This window comes from Chrysemys picta, chromosome 6 (genome assembly GCF_011386835.1).
Source record: "Chrysemys picta bellii isolate R12L10 chromosome 6, ASM1138683v2, whole genome shotgun sequence".
Classification (NCBI taxonomy): domain Eukaryota; kingdom Metazoa; phylum Chordata; order Testudines; family Emydidae; genus Chrysemys; species Chrysemys picta.
In genome coordinates, this window is record NC_088796.1 from 794,411 (window position 1) to 813,344 (window position 18,934).

Sequence of the window (18,934 nt, forward strand, 5' to 3'; positions counted from 1 at the left end):
AGGCCATTTGCTTTTTCCTCCACCAGTCACAGGACATTTCAAAGAGATGAATACTGAGAGATCCCGTGTTTACAATTCATTTAAATGATATCAGAATACAGCACAGACAGGGACTGTTGATTACACGTCAATCCTACTTATATATGTAAATACACAAAAACACAAACATTACCTTCCCACATGTCTTCTGTGGGCTATTTGTTTTGCAGGATGTTTAACCCTTTCTAGCCATGTGTCAGTTATGTTTTCCAGTGTGCATTACTGTGCCCATGCTTCAGAGGATACATGTGTGTGGCAGGAGTGAGATGAAAGGGTGGGGGGGGGGGTTGCATGGGGTTGCCACAATACAGACATCTTAGTTGAAGCCAAGCAGGAACTACTAAGATGTCTGTACAGTGTAAGGAACCTGGGTATCAAAATGGAGGAACTGCTGGTGCAGGAAGTGAAACCAGGTATTATAGTGATAATGAAAACATGGTGGAATAGTAGTCGTGACTGGAATACAGGCATTGAAGAGTATGTGCTGTTCAGAAGTGGAGTAGTATTGGATATTAATGATTAAGTAGACTCTAAAGGAATTAGAAGTGCTGGAATGGATAAAACAGAATCTGTTTGGTCAAATTCGCTTTGGGGAAGAAAGGTAACGTATGCTCCACTGGGATAGTGCTTGGAGACTGCTACAGATCAGTGTTCCCTCTAATTTTTTACATCCATGTGTGGAATGAATTTTGTTATCCCCTCCATATTGGTGCACATAACAAAGTTCATGTGATGGTGGTGGGGCCGAGGGGTTCAGAGTGGGGTGGGGGGGGCCGAGGGGTTAGGGCAGAGTGGGGGTTGGGTTGTGGGGGGATGAGGGCTCTGGCTGTGGTTGCGGGCTCTAGGGTGAGGCTGGGAATGAGGGGTTTGAGGTGCAGGCCGCCCTTGGGTGGCGGTGGGGGGAGAGGACTCCCCCCCCCCCCCCACCCTCTCTCGCCGCAGCAGCTCGGGGTCAGGGGAGAGGAGCCTCTCCTCGGCCATGGCAGCTGCGGCAGGGCTGGGCCGAGGGAGGGGCTCCTCTCCCCCAGCCGGGGCGGGTCTGCGCTGGGAGGAGCGTCTTTCCCCGCCGGGACGGCAGGAAGGGACAGGGCTTAATAGGCAGCTGCGTGACCACACAGCTTAGAGGGAACTTAGCTACAGACGCCTGGGATTCGATATGGATAGATTTAAAAAATATATTAATGAAATAAATACTACTGGGAATTGTGTGATTATACGGGACTAATTCCCCACATATAGATTGGAGGACAAGAATAGTAAGGCCCAGATATTCCTGGATGTGAGAGTAGACAGTCACCAAACTAACAAGAGGTGAAGCTATTTTAGATTCAGTATTGGGAAGTAGCGAGGACCTCATAGAAGAATTGGTTGTAGAGGACAGCCTTGGCTTGAGAGATCATGAGTCAGTTCACTTTAAACTAAACAAAAGGGTAAACAGGTCTGCAACTAGGGTCCTTAGTTCCAAAAGGGCAAACTTTAAAGAATTAAGGGAGTTATGGAAGTGGACTGGACTGAAGAACTCAAGGATCTGAATGTGTAGGAGGCTTGGAATTACTTTAAGTCAAAGTTGCAGAAGCTGCACTCTGAGCAAGGGGAGAAAATTTGTAGGGGAAGGTTGCAGACCAAACTAGATGAACAAGCATCTCCAATAGGTTATTTGGAGCGAGCCTACAAGGGATGAAAGAAGGAATAGATCATCAAGGAAAGCTACGTCTCGGAGGTCAGAAACAGTGAACTGCCACAAGCCAAGCGGAGATGGACCTTTGAAAGGAAATTAAAACCCATAGTAAATAAATAAAAAGAGATATCTGAGTGATTTATCTTAGAAAACTCATGGAAAATGGGAGAGATTCCAGTGGATTGGAAAAGAACAAATATAGTACCAATCTATAAAAAGGATAAGGACAACTTGGGGAATTACAGACCAGGCAGCTTAACTTGAGTACTCAGATAATGGAGCAAATAATCAAACAATCAGTTTGCAAACACCTAGAAGATAATAAGGTGATAAGTAACAATCGGTATGGATTTGTCAAGAACAAATCAATCATGTCATACCAACCTAATAACTTTTTTGTACAGGACAAGAAGCCTTGTGGATAGGGGGGAGGCAGTAGACATATATCTTGACTTTAGTAAGGCTTTTATTACTGTCTCGCATGATCTTCTCATAAACTAGAGAAATATAGTTTAGATGGAGTTACTATAAGGTGCGTGCATAACTGGTTGGAAAACCATTCCCAGAGAGTAGTCGTCAGTGGTCCACAGTCAAGCTGGAAGGATACATTGAGTGGGGTCCCAAATGGATCAATTCTGCATCCAGTCCTGTTCAATATCTTCATCAATGATTTAGATAATGGCATATTGAGTACACTTATAAAATTTGTGGACGATGCCAAGCTGGGAGGGGTTGCAAGTGTTTTGGAGGATAGGATGAAAATTCAAAATGATCTGGACAAACTGGAATGGTCTGAAGTAAATAGGATGAAATTCAATAAGGACAAATGCAAAGTACTCCACTCTAGGACAGAACAATCAGTTGCACACATACAAAATGGGAAATGACTTGCATGGGAAATGACTTCCCCCTAAAAAGATGACTTGCATCTGAAGTGATGTTCTTACCCATGAAAGCTTATGCTCCCAATACTTCTGTTAGTCTTAAAGGTGCCACAGGACCCTCTGTTGCCTAAGAAGGAGTCCTGCAGAAAGGAATCCGGGGGTCATAGTGGATCACAAGCTAAATATGAGTCAACAGTGTAACGCTGTTGCAAAAAACACCGTTCTGGGATGCTGTAACAATGCTGCCTTTGGTGGGAAACTTCTGAGAGTATCAATTCATCCAAACTGTCAGTAGGTAACACAATCAGATCACCTTTATGCTTTCCTTGTGCCCTGGCTAGAGTATCACCCTGACCAGAGTTGCTACACCCTTTTCCAGCCACACATTAGCAACAGGCAAAATACAAGCACCAGAATTGTCTGGTCTCTGGGATTTTGCTAGGACACTAACTGGATGCAACCTAGTTACGGTGCCATTCTCACCAGCAGACACAAACTTAGGACCATTCCCTTCCTGGGCTTTAGTTGAATCCAGAACCAACTCTGAGACAACTGCACTATTCTCAACTATCACAGGCTGAAAGGCCCCTTCTGTCTGCTTCAGAGACCTTCCCCTTTACCAGACACACAGCTCGGGATCTCATTTCCCTTGTCCCAGCACACAGGGCTGTTCACAGACAACTGTGTGAAGACTTGGGTTGCTCCCCCCAAGGGCCAAGTCAATACCCCTGACAGACACAGGCACATTCCTTTCACTCTCAATTCTCCGCACAGGTAAGGGATAGGGACACTCCTCTTCCACTCACTCTCCTTGCCTTCCCAAGCTGCTGACTAGATAAAGCCATCAGCTCACAAGGCTGCCTAGGCTCCTCTAAACTTTTTGTCCTCCTCTCCCTTGTCCCAGCACAAAGGGCAGGTTACAGACAAATACCGGGAGAGTGGGGCAGCTTCCTTACGAGGCACATGGCCACGAGCTACTTCCAGCAAATCATAGTTACCCTTTTCAGGTTCCCTTTTACAAGCTGTACTTGCCAATAATCCATTACCCATTAAAAATCTACCCTTTTCTTCCTCAATTAGGGCTTTAACCTGATCTTCCACTTTAATCTGCTCCTGAGAAACATTTTCCTGACCAATGAGATCTTTCTGCTCTTTATCTAATTCCAGATTCACTTCTGAGACATTAGACAGACATTCAGAAACTTCATTCACAGACAAACTGATTTTTTGCACAGACAAACATTTGGAGCAACTCTCCCCAGGCAAATCATTGCTCACAATAGACACAGGTTTAAGCTCATGCCTGTCCTGTGACTGGCTACCTGGACTGAACAAAGCTTTAATATCTTTCCCAATCAACAGATCCTTAGGCAATAACTTTCTTACCCTAGCTATAACTTCATGCTGAGCACCGTTCCATTCCAACTGGCACATGAAACTGCAAGCCCAAGAGCAAGGATTTTTTATGAGTCTGTAAACCTGGGGCTCATACCTTATGCCTGGAGAATTGTAAATGTAGTACTTGTATTTAAGAAAGGAGGGGGAAAGTGATCTAGAAAAGTACAGGCCTGTTTGTTTGACCTCAGTTGTATCCAATGTGACAAAGTTCCTCCTCTATCTTGGTGGGTCCTGCGCTTATTGATGGATTTTCTTGCCTCAGAGATTCACCATGTGGGTTGGGGAACAGCCCAGAGACCTTCCCCTCTGGAAGAGCCCACAGTCCAGGTCAATTGGGAGGTTTGGGCGGAACCCGGGCCCGCCCTCTACTCCGGGTTCCAGCCCAGGGCCCTGTGCACTGCAGCTGTCTATAGTGCCTCCTGTAACAGCTGCATGACAGCTACAACTCCCTGGGCTACTTCCCCATGGCCTTCTCCAAACACCTTCCTTATTCTCACCACAGGACCTTCCTCCTGGTGTCTGATAACGCTTGTGCTCCTCAGTCCTCCTGCAGCTCACCCTCTCAGCTCCTTGCGCCTCTTGCTCCCAGCTTCTCACACTCCCACCACAAACTGAAGTGAGCTCCTTTTTAAAACCCAGGTGCCCTGATTAGCCTGCCTTAATTGATTCTAGCAGCTTCTTCTTAATTGGCTCCAGGTGTCCTAATTAGCCTGCCTGCCTTAACTGGTTCTAGCAGGTTCCTGATTACTCTAGTGCAGCCCCTTTTCTGGTCACTCAGGAAATAGAAAACTACTCATCCAGTGACCAGTATATTTGCCCTCTACCAGACTCCTGTATCCCACTGGTCTGGGTCTGTCACATATCCCTCCCCCCTGCTCAACGCCAAGGGGTTGGGCAGCTTGGGACGCCAGACAGTGCACACGTGACAAGCCATCGGCGTTGCCATGACGGCTCCCTGCTCTGTGTTGCACACGGAACCGGAAAGGTTGGAGGGATAAGAACCATCTGGTCACCCTTGTGTTCTTCTCCTTGTTTCGCTGCATCCATTCAAGAGGGGCATGGTCGGTCACGAGGACAAATCTGCACCCGAGCTAGTAGCGCAATGTTTCCATGGCCCATTTTACAGCGAGGCATTCTCTCTCCACCACTGCATATTTTTGTTCCCTTGGAAGGAGTTTCCAACTGAGGTATAGAATTGGGTGTTCCTCCTCCCCGACCATCTGTGATAGAACGGCCCCCAACCCTATTTCCGATGCATCCGTCTGCAGGATAAACTCCTTGGTGAAACCAGGGGCTATCAGTACGGGGTTACTACAGAGGGCAGTCCGTAGGTCTGTGAATGCTTCCTCTGCTGCGTCAGACCATCTCACCAGATCAGGTCCACAGGGTTTCACTAGGTCTGTCAGGGGACTTGCCCATGTGGCAAAGTGGGGGATAAATCGTCGGTAATACCCCACCACACCTAGGAACGCCCAGACTTGTTTCTTGCGACTTGGTCGGGGCCAATTTTGGATGGCCTCTAACTTGTTCACTTGGAGTTTTACCAGACCTTTTCCCACAATGTAGCCATGATATTTGGCCTCTGTAAACCCTACAGCGCACTTGGCAGGGTTTGCTGTAAGGCCAGCTCACCTGAAGGTATCGAGGACTGCCTCCACCTTCTCCAGGTGGGTTTCCCAGTCTGGGGTATGAATGACCACATCGTCCAAGTAGGCAGCAGCATAACTGTTATGCGGGCGTAATAGCTTGTCCATGAGGCGCTGGAAGGTAGCTGGGGCCCCATGTAGTCCAAAAGGGAGGACAGTATATTGAAAAAGACCCTCTGGTGTAGAGAACGCAGTCTTTTCCTTTGCGTCTTCCGCAAGGGGAATCTGCCAGTACCCCTTTGTCAAGTCTAGGGTAGTCAAGTACCGGGCATTACCCAGACGGTCCACTAGCTCATCTATGCGAGGTATGGGGTACGCGTCGAACTGGAATACTTCGTTTAGTCGCGGGAAGTCGTTGCAAAATCTTGTGGTGCCATCAGGTTTGGGCGCCAGCACGACTGGGCTGGACCACTGACTGTGGGATTCTTCGATGGTCCCCAACTCCAGCATTTTTTTTACTTCTGCTTTTATTTCCTCCCTTTTTGCCGCTGGCACCCGATGGGCCTCATTATTACTCTGGCCCCAGGGTTCGTGACGATGTGGTGATATGTCTCGGTTGTTCGACCCGGTTTTGTCAAACACATCTTGGTTCCGGAAGATCATCTCAGACACCTCATTCTTCTGGTCTGGTGTTAAATCGGGAGACACTCTCACCTGTTTGGAAGGCTTGTTTTCCTGGGTTAGGTCTTTTTGGACCGTTGTGCATGCCTCTTGTGCATGCCAGGGTTTCAGAAGGTTAACATGATAAATCTGTTCTTGTTTTCTGCGTCCTGGCTGCCGCACCTTGTAGGTTACTTCCCCCACGGGTTCAACCACCTCATAGGGCCCATGCCATTGGGCCAGAAGCTTGCTTTCTGCCGTGGGTACCAACACCATAACCCGATCCCCTGGTTGGAACTGTCGCACTTTTGCCTGGCGATTGTAATGGATTCGCTGGGCCTCCTGGGCCTTCTCCAAATGTTCCCGTGTAATAGGGGTAACCCGGGCTATCCGGTCTCGCATCTGCATTACATGCTCTATTATATTTCTCCCCTCATTGGGTTCCTCTTCCCAGATCTCTTTGGCGATATCTAGTATGCTGCAGGGGTGACGCCGGTATAATAACTTGAAGGGGGAAAACCCAGTTGAGGCCTGAGGTACCTCCCGGATAGCGAACATAAGGTAGCGTAGTAGGGTGTCCCAATCCTTTCCGTCCCGACTTACCACCTTCCTTATCATAGCCTTGAGGGTTCGGTTAAACCTTTCTACCAACCCATCAGTCTGTGGATGGTAGACCGAAATTCTCAGGGTATGTATATGGAGCAGCGTACAGAGGTCCTTCATCAGCTTCGACATAAATGGGGTTCCTTGGTCAGTTAATATCTCCTTTGGTAGCCCCATTCGGGCAAAGATCCCCACCAGCTCTTTGGCTATAGTTTTAGAGGCCGTGTTCTGCAGGGGTCCCACTAGGTCTATGGCTATTAGCTCGAAGGGGACCTCTATGATGGGAAGGGGTACTAAAGGTGCCCTCAAGTGGGGATGGGGACTGTGCAGCTGACACTCCGGGCAGGAGGCACAGTACCTCCGCACTTCTTCATGTACTCCGGGCCAGAAGAACCGTCGTAGGACTCATGCCCCCCCCAAAAGATGACTATGAGCAAGACTTAATACAGCATTCTGGTGTTTTTGAGGTACTAGGATCTGCTGTACCTTCTGCCCCTGTACTGGGGCGACCCGGTATAAGAGATCCTTGTTCATTATGAAGTAGGGTCCTGGTCCCTGGGTTTTCCCTTCCCCGGGGACCCCATCTATTTCAGTCACCTCCTTCCTAATGTTGTCATACCTTGGGTCTTCTGCCTGATCCCGTCCAAAATTTCCTCTCCCAGGGCTAATCTGCCCAAGATCTAGGGGCCCAGTCTCTGTTGCCTCTACTGGTTCAGAAGCATTAGGGTGGGGGTCAGACTCAGGTGCTTCTCCCTCCTGCGTGGCCTCCTTTTCAGCTGCGCGGGTCTGCCTACCTACAAGAGCAACCCTCTGGCTTTGAGTCAGTATTCGGGTTCCCAAGGCCTTAGCTGCCCTCCTTTCCCTTTTTGTCTTTCTACCCTGTCTGGGAGTGGAGAACAAATCTGGGGATATTTCAGAGAAGATTGGGGGTTGACAGTCTGCTGTGGATGCCTCATCAAGTTTAGGGTCCCCATCTTTCTCCAATCCCCCTACTGGGAGTAAGTTTCTAAACCCTGGGAAGTCCCTCCCTATGAGCACCGGGTATGGGAGTTTAGGGACTACACCTGCTGCTACCACAGTAGTGTTCCCTTGGATCTCGATTTTTACTGGGATGGTGGGGTAGTAACTAACTGTCCCATGGACACATGTTATCCCCGTACGTTTAGCCTGCAGCAGCTGGCTACACTCCACAAGCTTCCCTGAGATAAGCGTGATAGCACTCCCCAAATCAACCAGTGCCGTGGTCCCTACCCCGTTTAGTTTCACTGGTCTGGTATACATATGTGGGGTTAGTGAGACCCCCACAAGGTGGATTAGGGAGCATGGATCTTCCTAGTTCCCCAGGTTACACTGCATAGACTCCTCAGCATTGGGACACTGTGCAGCTATGTGTCCCCACTCCCCGCAGGCATAACATCTGCATGGAGCCCTAGGCGTTCCCCGGTCTCTTGGTTTGGGCAGTCTAACATCACGATCCTCTTCTCCCTCAGTGCTCCAACTCTTTGTGGCCTCTGATGGGCCTTCAGCCTCTCTCTTTTTCCACCTGGGCCCTCCTGGTGGCCCAGTCACCCGAACTTTAGGGCTTGGTGCTGCTAGTTTAACCCGGGGTGCCTCTTCCTTAACTGGTCGGGTCAGCTCCCTCGCTGTCCTTCGCCAACTGTAAGAGACCAATCAATTGAGATGAGCTATCATCAGCAGGAGGAAAAAAAACACGATTATCACTTCAAAGGTTTTTTTTCTCCTGCTGATGATAGCTCGTCTCAGTTGATTGGTCTCTTACAGTTGGTCTGGCTACTTCCACCTTTTCATGTTCTCTGTATGTATAAATATCTTCTTTCTGTGTGTTCCATTCTATGCATCCAATGAAGTGGGCTGTAGCCACGAAAGCTTATACTCAAATAAATTTGTTAGTCTCTAAGGGTACGTCTACACTTACCTCCGGGTCCAGCGGCAGGCAATCGATGTTCTGGGATCGATCCCGGAAGTGCTCGCCGTCGACGCCGGTACTCCAGCTCGGCGAGAGGAGTACGCGGCATCGACGGGGAGCCTCCCTGCCGCGTCTGGACCCGCGGTAAGTTCGGACTAAGGTACTTCGAATTCAGCTACGTTATTAACGTAGCTGAATTTGCGTACCTTAGTCCGAAGTGGGGGGTTAGTGTGGACCAGGCCTACGGTGCCACAAGTACTCCTGTTCTTTTTACCTTACAGAACGAGACTTAGGGATGTTGGCTTGATTAGCCTAACCAAACAAAGGCTGAGGGGAGATAGGATTGCTCTCTCTAAATACATCGGCAAGGTAAACACTGAGGGAGACAGGAGTTATTTAAGTGCCAGTGTTGACACAAGAACAAATTGGTATAAACTGGCCATCAATAAGTTTAGGCATGAAATTTTTCTAACCCTCATGGGGGTGCAGTTCTGGGACAGCCTCCCAAGGCAAGTAGTGGGGGCAAAAGACCTAACTTATTTTAAGACTTCAAGCTATGTTTATGGAGGGAACGGTATGATGAGCTCCTATATGGCATATGGCCTAGCTGCGACTGCTGTTCTCTGGCCATTGGAGATATGGGATGCTATTTGCTAAGTGGGGAGGGCTCTGAGTTACTACAGAGAATTCTTCCCCAGGTGTCTGCTTGGTGGTGCTCAGAGTCTAACATCTCCATATTTGGTGTCAGGAAAGAATTTACCCCCAGATCAGATTGTCAGAATCCCTGGGGGGGGGTTTCGCCTTCCTCTGCAGCATAGGGCGCAGAGACTTGCTGGATTGCACTACAGTAAATGGTGGACTCTCCCTAACTTGAAGCCTTTAAATCAAATTTTGAGGTCTTCAGTAACTGAACCAGAGGTTCTGGGCCTATGCAGAAGTTGGGTGGGTGAGTTTCTGTGGCCTGTGATGTGCAAGAGATCAAATTACATGATCATGATGATCCCTTCTGGCCTTGGGGCAGGGTTGTGTGATTTGGGAGGGGGTGTCGGTGGGTACTGTGGGGTGTGTGGAGGGTGGGGGAGTGATTTGGGGAGGGGAGGTGCTGCAGGGTGTGTGTGGTTATGGGGTTGCCGTGGGGTGTTTGGGGGGAGTGCTGTGGTGGGGGAGGTGCTGCAGGGGTTGTGGAGGTGCCGTGGGGAGGGGTTTGGGAGGAGCACTGCAGTGGGGGGAGGTGCTGCAGGGGGTGTGTGGTTATGGGGGTGCTGTGGGGTGTGGAGGGGTTTGGGGGGGGAGTGCTGTGGTGGGGGAGGTGCTGCAGGGGTTTGGGAGAAGCGCGTTGGGGGGAGGTGCTGCAGGGGGTGTGTGGTTATGGGGGTGCCGTGGGGTGTGTGGAAGGGTTTGGGGGAAGCGCTGCGGTGGGGGGAGGTGCTGCAGGGTGTGTGGGGGTTTGGGAGAAGCGCTGCGGTGTGGGGAGGTGCTGCAGGGTGTGTGTGGTTATGGGGGTGCCGTGGGGTGTATGGAGGGGTTTGGGGGGGGAGTGCTGTGGTGGGGGAGGTGCTGCAGGGGTTGTGGGGGTTTGGGAGAAGCGCTGGGGTAGGGGGGAGGTGCTGCAGGGTGTGTGTGGTTATGGGGGTGCCGTGGGAGTGTGTGGAGGGGTTTGGGAGAAGCGCTGGGGTAGGGGGGAGGTGCTGCAGGGTGTGTGTGGTTATGGGGGTGCCGTGGGGGTGTGTGGAGGGGTTTGGGGGGAGTGCTGTGGTGGGGGAGGTGCTGCAGGGGTTGTGGGGGTGTGTGGAGGGGTTTGAGGGGAGTGCTGTGGTTGGGGAGGTGCTGCAGGGGTTGGGGAGGGCTGGCGGAGTTTGTGATTTGGGAAGGGATGTGCGCACACACTCCCTCCGTATTCTTCTCTCCCTCCCTGCTGACATTCCTCTGAACTAGGGTTCCTGCCTCATCAGACCTGCGGCGAGCCAATGGGGAGCCCTGGGCCGCCCAGCAAGGCTCTCCCAGAAACATTGCAGCAGTGCTCAGGAATGCAGCGCTGGAATGTCTCCATGTGGGAGGGCAGGAGAGGGGAGAGCTGCTCAGAACCCCACCCCGGGTCTCTCAGCCATGGGGGTCCCCGGGAAACCAAAGTAGAAGGGAATTCCCTGACCATGATCATACCGGGGGAGTGTGATTTGCTGCTCCAGACCCGGCCCTCCTCAGCCTCCGCCTGGCCCCCTCGCCTTCCTCCTTTCTGCTCAGGCCGGTTCCTCACTTTACTGCCCAGTCAGTGCCAGCTGCTGTTACACCCAGATTCTACCCCGCCCCTCTAAAAGTCAGGGTGGGACTCTGAGCCCCACTCTGGGCAGGGGAGTTTCTTTGCTGTTGCTCTAGGAGCTTGCAGGCCTTGGTCCTGGCCGAGAGTTCAGCCGCCTGGCCAGGATTCTGCTCCCAGGAGCGAAATAAACATTTGGGAGTTCGAGTGCCTGGCCTGGCCTTGCCTTGCCTGGGGCAGTGACTGGGCCTGGAAGCACTCAGCCCATTCCCCATGGCACAGAGGGTAAGCAGGCTGCCCTCCGCCCCATGTATTGTAGCCTGGGTTTCTGATGGGGCTCCTTGCTGCGCGGCTGGGTGTTGCTGTGACAAGCTGGGGGTCGGGTTGCCTGTGATGGGTTTTTAGTCTCCTCCTGTTAGGTTTTCTCTGAGCTCCTATCCATGCCATGGCCCTGTTAGGAGAGGAGGGACCTTTCTGAGGGGCTGGGGTTAGACCAAATGCCTCTGCTTGGGTTAGCCTGTCCAGGCTCCCATCTCCAGCCAGACTGGTGTAACCTCTCCCAGCACGCTTCTGACCAGGGATGTCCGAAGCTGCATGCCCGGCGCGTGGGAGTTGGTCATTGCTGTGGCAACCGCCGTTTTTGCCATTCCCAGCTTCACTGTTAGGTGGCATTTTGCATTTAGCTTCATTGCTTTAGGCAAGACGGGGGGTGGGGGGGGGATAGAGGGAGAGGCACCTTGCTGCAGCCCTCCAGCCCTTGGGTCCCGGGCAGCACTTCTTCAATAGAGGCCACACCTGGCCTGCTGGATTGGGGTGCAAGAGCATCTGACACTGAAACACCAGCTGAGGGTTCACACTGGCAGGCAGGGAGGAGCAGGAAGACAGAGGGTCATGTCTCCAAGGCCTGCAGGCCATTGGACTCACTCCTGTTCTCTTTGGCTTTCTGGGGGATGTGAGCGAGGGCTCCGGAGAGGAGGAAATGCTGAGTTGGCAGTGCAGTGTTTGTATCTAGCAGCAGCCAGAGGCCTGGATCAGGTGCGGTGCATCCAGGGAGCTCCGTCTAAATGGAAAGCCAGTACAAATGGGTGTGACAAATGGGCAAGGATGCGAGTAAAGGGGGTGGGTCCTCCACGTGCCTGGTGAGCACTGGGGACGGTGATGGTCCAGATAACTTAAAAGGTAGCATGGTCCAGGGGGCAGGCAGGGCACTGGCACTGGCCTTGGGCTCTTTCCAGCTTCCCTACTGTGGGAAGACCAGCCCCTGGCTGTGCCACTGCTGCCTCTGTCTGGTCTCTGGGGGGGCAGGGACAGTCGCTTACTGTCAGCCTGTGCAGCGCCCAGCACCATGGGCGCGTCTGGCTACGTTCCTAGCATACAGAATACGTAGCACGGTGGTTAAACTGATGTGTTTGTAATGGGGCGTTGGCTGGCTGGTTTCTTGTGGAGGTCACAGCAGTGAATCATGTGGGTGCCTCTGTGGAAGAAAGCAGGGTCACGGCTTACTCCTAGGAACTAACTGGGGAGGGAGGAAAGAGGGGCCCCGTGTCCCGTCCGGTCCCAGCAGAGGCGTTGGGCACTGCCTGCTGTGCTGTTTTTGCAGGATTCAGGCGCACTGCAGCATGTTGGACATGGTATCAATTGGAAGTGACGTTGCTCTTTTTATTTTTTCTTTCAAGCTCTGAGACTCCTGCCACTCCCAACTGGGGCAGGTTCTGCCTCTGGCTGCTCCGTGCCAGTCGGCAAATGGTGCTCGGCCACTGGCTTTGTGCGTGTTTCTCAGAGGCAGCCTGTCAAAGGACTGGAAGAAGCGCCAATGCTCCGTGGACACAGTGGGGTCCCTTACAAGTCTGAGATTGAGACCGGGAGGAGACCTGGTTCTCCAGAGGGTAGGGCTCACTGGCCAAATGTAGAGCATTCAGCTCAGAGACTGACGGACTGGGCAGCGTTACCAACGCTTACCCGTGAACCCGCCGGTGTCTGTTGGGGGATGGGGGTGGGGTCTGACCTGTGGAGATGGGGCTATACTGTGTTTGGGGTTTGATCCCCTGGCTGCGTTTGTCAGCAGTGCCCATCCCTGACCATAGTGCAGGGCTGTCTTCCTTCCCCAGGGTCAGGCATGACTTTTCCTCATCGCTCTTTGAGACATGGCTTACGATGGTTTGAGCTGCAGGTGTGAGCAGTAACACGGCATGTTTCTGGGTCTGCACAAAGGATAGTGCATCACGGCCCAAAAGGCTCTGGCTGCTCTCCTGGGAACTGGATTAGCTAGGGACCCCTGTGTGGGGAGTGGGAGGAGGCCGCTGCTCTCTGCGGGGGTGTCAGAGCGTCACTAGGGTTTGTGCCCTGCCATTTAAGCTAAGCAGGTGAGCGCATGCCAGTATCTAGATGGGAGACCAGCAGCACGGATCGGGTGTTGCAAGGAGTGGTGTGGCTATAGGCTTCTGCTGGAGGTGCTGTCTGAAGTCCCGGTCCAGATCTCGTGGTATTGCCCTGGGAATAGGAATCACTCCCCTGAATGTCCTGGCCTGATCCCAGCTGCTGAGATTCCATTTTGTCTCCCCAAATCCCCATGGAAGTGTGATTTGGATACAGGATTCTCCTTCACTTCCTGTCCTGTGTCACTTCGCTGTGTGCTTTTTCTGTGCCCCACCCAGTTGTACTCCAGCAGGTGGGATGAGAGGCAGCAGTAGCCATTACTCCCATGTGCACAGAGTTCCACTGTTCTCTGGGCCGTGCCCCCCTTGCTGTTGCCACACGGGCTTGGGTGCCGGCTACACAAGGCCACCCAGGGCTCTAGGTACGAACTCGGGCGGCTAGCCCACAGTGAACCTGTGCTGCTACGGGTTCACTGCTTTAGCTCGGGTCTGTCTGCGTGTGGTGCAGTCACATCTCCCACTGCAGTGTAAACATGTATGGAGTCTGCTCCGCTCAGCATGCATGCACAGCAGACAACTCCTCTGAGCAATGTTCCGCTTGAGAAAGGGATTTGCAAATAAATAACCCAAACCTGCCTGGGACTGACAGCATTGCTGTCTGGGGGCCAGAGCAGGGTCTGCACCAAAGGGCCTGTACTGTGCTTTGGAGTGTGGCTAAAAAGGCGCTCTCCTTCTGCTGAGGAATAGGGTTTTGGTTACAGGGGGCTGTGCAGCTCAGGGCAGAGGGAGGGAAGGCTGGGGGTTGGGGTTTACAGGGGGCTGTGGGATTACAGGGGGCTGTGTAGCTCAGGGTGGAGGGAGGGAAGGCTGGGGGTTAGGGGTTTATAGCAGGGCTGTGGGATTGCAGAGGGAGGGAAGGCTGGGGGTTAGGGGTTTACAGCAGGGCTGTGGGATTACAGGGGGCTGTGTAATTCAGTGGGCGGCAGGGCAGGCTGTCTGGGAGTTGCAACAGGGCTGTGGCTGGGTGGCTCTCCAAGGGAGCAGTGGATGACATGGTTTAAAAAAAAAAAAAAAAAAAGTGTAAGTGTGTGTGTGTGTGTGTGTGTGTGTGTGTGTGTGTATATATGTATATATATATATATATATAATGTGTGTGTATATACACAGCTGAGAGCTCCCTGGTAGCCCTGGAACTTGGGGTGCCAGTGTCCCTGCCACCACAGTAGCTGAGAAACCAAACTCTCTTGTTCATTTTCCTCTCAGCTGCTCCGGAAGCTCTGAGATGCAGAGAAGGCGGAGCTGCCTGCCTGCGGCCTCCCAGCCCTGACCCATAGCAAAGTCACACTGGAAGGCTAGAAACAAACTTTCATGAAAGCTTAAACTCTGCAGAATTGGTTTATCCACCCCCACTTCCCCGATGAGAGCGGTTTTCTGGCTGCGTCTGTGGCGTCCCCACCACAGGTGGGGAGAGTGAACTCAGCAGATGGCAAAGTGTCCCTTGGGGCGAGAGGGGGTGCTGCCGAGCTGTTGTGAATTCGAGGTGCTGTCAGTGTGTCGCAGAGATCCGTTCTCACTCTTGTTCACTACGGTGCCCAGTGTCCCTCTGGGCTAGAGGCTGCATGTACACGCGGACGCAGTCCCTGCCCTCAGACTTCCCCCGCGCTGCCTGAAACGGGCGCCGGGTGGGGTTTGGTTCTGATGCTGCCTGCGCTACCTGGGGGGCTGAGTGCCCCTTCGTGTGGAGATTGGCTCAGGCTGGAATGGGTGCAGCACGCACAGTGATCATACTGGGGTGTCTCAGCATCGGGTCCAGTCTGGTGGATTTCCATGCGTCCCCCCATTCCTCCACTCACTCCTTTGGTGAAGGAAGCTGAGAGCCAAGCCAGGCAGAAGTCAGGAAATTCCACTGTTAAGGTTCCCATATGACCCTGGCTTGCCGTGATGCACCTTTGACACCTGCACTGTAGCAGCACAGGTGACTGCTTGTGTCCTCGGCCGGGCAGTGGGGCTGGGGCAGTTCCTGCGCAAAGTCTTTGCAGAGCCGTCGATCTGCCAGGCCCAGGCCGTCACTACGCTCTGCCCCATCCCTTCCTTTGTGCCGTGAGCTTTTTGGGGCAGGGATCGTGGCTGTCTCTGCAGTGGCCAGCGCTTAGGTACTGTGGTGATGGGCAGTCATTTAAAACCCTATAATACCTTTCACTGTTGTGTGTGAAACCATCAGCCTTCAGGCAGAACCAAGTGTTCATGTCTGCATGAGGGTGACCCACTTCCCTGTGAGCAAGTGTGTCCTGTCTGCCCTGGGTGGCTGCAGGGTGCCGTTTGTGGGCAGGGTACCATGTTTCACTCCATCCCCAGTCTGGCCCCCAGTACCCCCCCCAGGGTTGGGGGAGGTTTGAGCCGCAGCTCCTCTCACCTGCTAATGCAGATGATTGCTTGCAGGCAGCATGTTGCGCTCAGAAGAGCTGGAACTTACCCAGAATTCAACATCTGCTTGTGGCAGGAAATCGGCAGCTGCATATCAGAGTGGAGGGGGTAGGGTTTGTTTGCAGGCTGTTGACACTGCTCAGCGCCTGTGCTGGCAAACCACGGGGGCCTGCAGCTTCCTCCACACTGATTCAGCGAGCTCCTTGCAGCTAGGGCGGGCGAGCCTGACTGTGGCCAAGGAGAGGTGAGCAGGGTGGGACGCTGACTCGTGGGTCTGCGGGTTACTGAGGGCGGAAGGTACACAAGTGTGTCGTGGGAGTGGTGTCAGCATGTCGTACTATCACCAGCTGCACGCCTTGAAAACCCTCCCTGACACCCGCCCTGCAGAGGTGAGGGGTGCTGCTGAGGCCTGGGGGCTCTTCCCTCCTGCTTTCTGACTGGTTGGGGCCTGGTGAACTTGACACGCTCTGTGGCGGCCAGGAGGGAAAGTGGCTTCCAGCCTCCAGCTGGGCAGGGGGTCTCTGGGGGGTCTCTGAGCTCACAATGTGCTCGAGCTCCCACTAAGGAAGTGGGGGTGGAGCAGCCCTGGCAGGGTCTGGAGCCTCCAGTCTGGGACAGCCTGGCTCAGTGGCACTGGCTGATGCCTGCTTCCCATGATGGGTAGAGGCTTGGCACCCAGTGTTGCATCTCACAGCAGCCTCTAGTGATGGTCACCCTGGCGGGGTCTCTGGCAGGAGAGGACAGTTTAGTCCCCAGGGCTTGCACCACCCGCGGGGGAGGCTCTAGGGTAGGTTATTTTTCTGCCCTGATGGCCCCTGCAGGTTGAGTACCCTCTGTATGGCCCTGTAGCTTCTGGGACAGCCTGTAGGATCCCCAGAGTGCTTCATTCCTGTCTCGTCTGCCCCCCGTGCGCAATGGAATCACTGGGTCCCCATCTGCTGGAGATGGGGCCTTGCTGGGCTGTCCTTCCTGCCCCAAGCCAGGCCCAGATCGCCCTCCCCTCAGCCCCTCACACAAGCTCTCTGACCGGCCTGCTCCCTTGCAGGCACCTGCAGTCACCGACAGCAGGTTCAGCTCCTAGCTCTTCCAGCCCTCACCGCTCTCCCCTCGCTCTCGCAGCCCCCGTCACTGCCCATCAGGCCGCCGCCCGGCTGCCTGCTCCCCCCTCCTCCCCCTTCCCACCCCCCACAGCGGCTGGGTCTGATGCCCCACCCTGGCAGGGAGAAACACAGACCCTGCTAATGGAGCAAGCCCCGTGGCCTGGGCTGAGCCCCTGGAGGGAGTCTGGCTCCAGGCAACTGCTGCCTCTGGGGAAGTGCCTGGCCTGGGGGGAAGTGAACACGGTCAAGATGGGCAGGGAGGAGGCAGCGTCGGTGTCGACATACAGAATATAGCTGAGCCCTGTGTGGTGTCCTGTGGCGGAGGCGGGAGCAATGGGTGTCTCCCCAGGATTTGTGTGTGTAGATTTGGGGGTAGCTCCCAGGATCTGGAGGTGTGTGTGTGTGGGGGGGGGGGGGGCGGGGTTCTCTGGGGGAGGGGCAGTGAGGAGATCTGAGGGGTCTGTGCTTCCTTTTCACACCCAAGATGTTTCCCCTTTTCTAACTCTCTCTGTTGCCATTAGCAGCTCTCCTCTGGCTCTGAGACTCTGACCGTTAATTCCTCAACTCCTTGGCTTTCCCCACTGCTGGGTGCTGCCCTAGCCCCCATGCCAAGCGGCTGGCTGCCCTGAGAGGGGTCAGACCAGTGCCTTAGAGGGGAAGGTCCCATCCCATCCCCCCAGTCTAGGGCTGGGTTGGAACAACTGTGGAATAACGCAGCCTGTGGGGAAGTGTCCCTTTAACCTGGCCGTTAGGGTGCCTCATGCCTTGAGTCGGGGGGGTGGGGGTGTTACAGCTCGTTATTTTGATCCTATTGAATGTAACTGGCTGTTCTCGTTCTCTTGGCTCAATGAGCTCTTGTGGCAGAGAGTTCCACAGGTAAACTATGCATTGTATAAAAATCATTTTCCTTGCTCCGTTTTAAATTCATCTCCGTTTAGTTTTGGTGACTGACCCCTTGTTCCCATGTTAGCCGAGAGGGTACGTGGGGCGCCATGTTAACCAGCTCTCTCTTATCACTCCCTCCCATCCCATCTCTGAGCAGACAGGCTTGTCTCTCTCTCTGGGTCCTTTCTTTCTGGGAGATGTGGCTGCATGTTGCACGTGCTCCAGGGAACGGGTGTGAGGCCACAACCCTCTTGTTTATGACTCCTTAGCACAGGTGGATGTCATGGGGAGACCTTTGAGAAACCCCTGAGAAGGAAGACAGGGCAGCACAGGCAGGGCCCTGCTGGCGCGTGGTTTGAGCTTGGTTTTCCTCTTGTGGCTTCTGTGTCATGGCAGCTTTTATTTATAATTTGTTCCCTCTCACCCTCCCCATCTTATCGGCCTGTGCTCCCTGTGCAGTCGCTTCCTCCAGGATGACAGCGTCACTACCAAGTAACCGCTATAGTCATCTCCTTCCCCGCACAGACGTGACAGTCACTGTCCATGGCTCACTTGGTGATCTTGGGGACAAGTTCCTTACCCTTCCTTGAACTCTGTGCGTCCATCTGTATGGTAGAGGGGATGATCCTGACTGGGACAGATGGCCCCAGCAGCTCTCGGGCAAAGCTGCCCCGTGGTACTGCTGCAGATTTGGGGCTTCTGCTAAAACCATGCCGTCCGTATGGTTGTGAAGGACCTTCCGAGCATGCTGCCCTCGCCCCGCCAAGGCGTACAGGGCTCTCTGGGCCCTGGCATGAATTGGAGAAGGGCTGGATCCTTTACCCAGGCTGCCAGCTGTGTCCTAGAGAGAGTCTCCTGGGGTGTGAGCAGCTCACAGGACCCTCTGCCCCTGGAGGGAAAAGCAAACCCTTTCCACAGGCCCTTAAATGAAGGGCACAACCATTGCCTGTAGTTAGGGAGCCATTCCCCAGAGGACAGGAAGCAAAAGGTCACCCCAGGAGGGGGAAGGGAAAAGTAGGAGGTGATCCTTTGTTTACTGCACCCTGGTGCTGCAGGGGTCTGTGCAGTGAGACAGAGCTCTTCTCCTTGAGCCTGTGGGATTATAGCATCCTGTACCTGGC

At 53.5% G+C, this 18,934-nt stretch overlaps 1 protein-coding gene across 3 annotated transcripts in view; it reads left to right on the forward strand.

The window, feature by feature from the left end:
• TLN1 (talin 1) overlaps positions 1-18,934 on the forward strand; it is a 143,678-nt gene that overhangs the window by 36,024 nt on the left and 88,720 nt on the right. The window contains exon 1 of one of the 3 annotated variants that reach the window (XM_065598568.1): positions 15,940-16,072. The exons of the other annotated variants lie outside the window; for them this stretch is intronic. The gene's annotated coding sequence lies outside the window, so the exon portion shown is untranslated. Of the gene's footprint in view, positions 1-15,939; positions 16,073-18,934 lie in introns of those variants that run through there. 3 annotated transcript variants of the gene reach the window in all.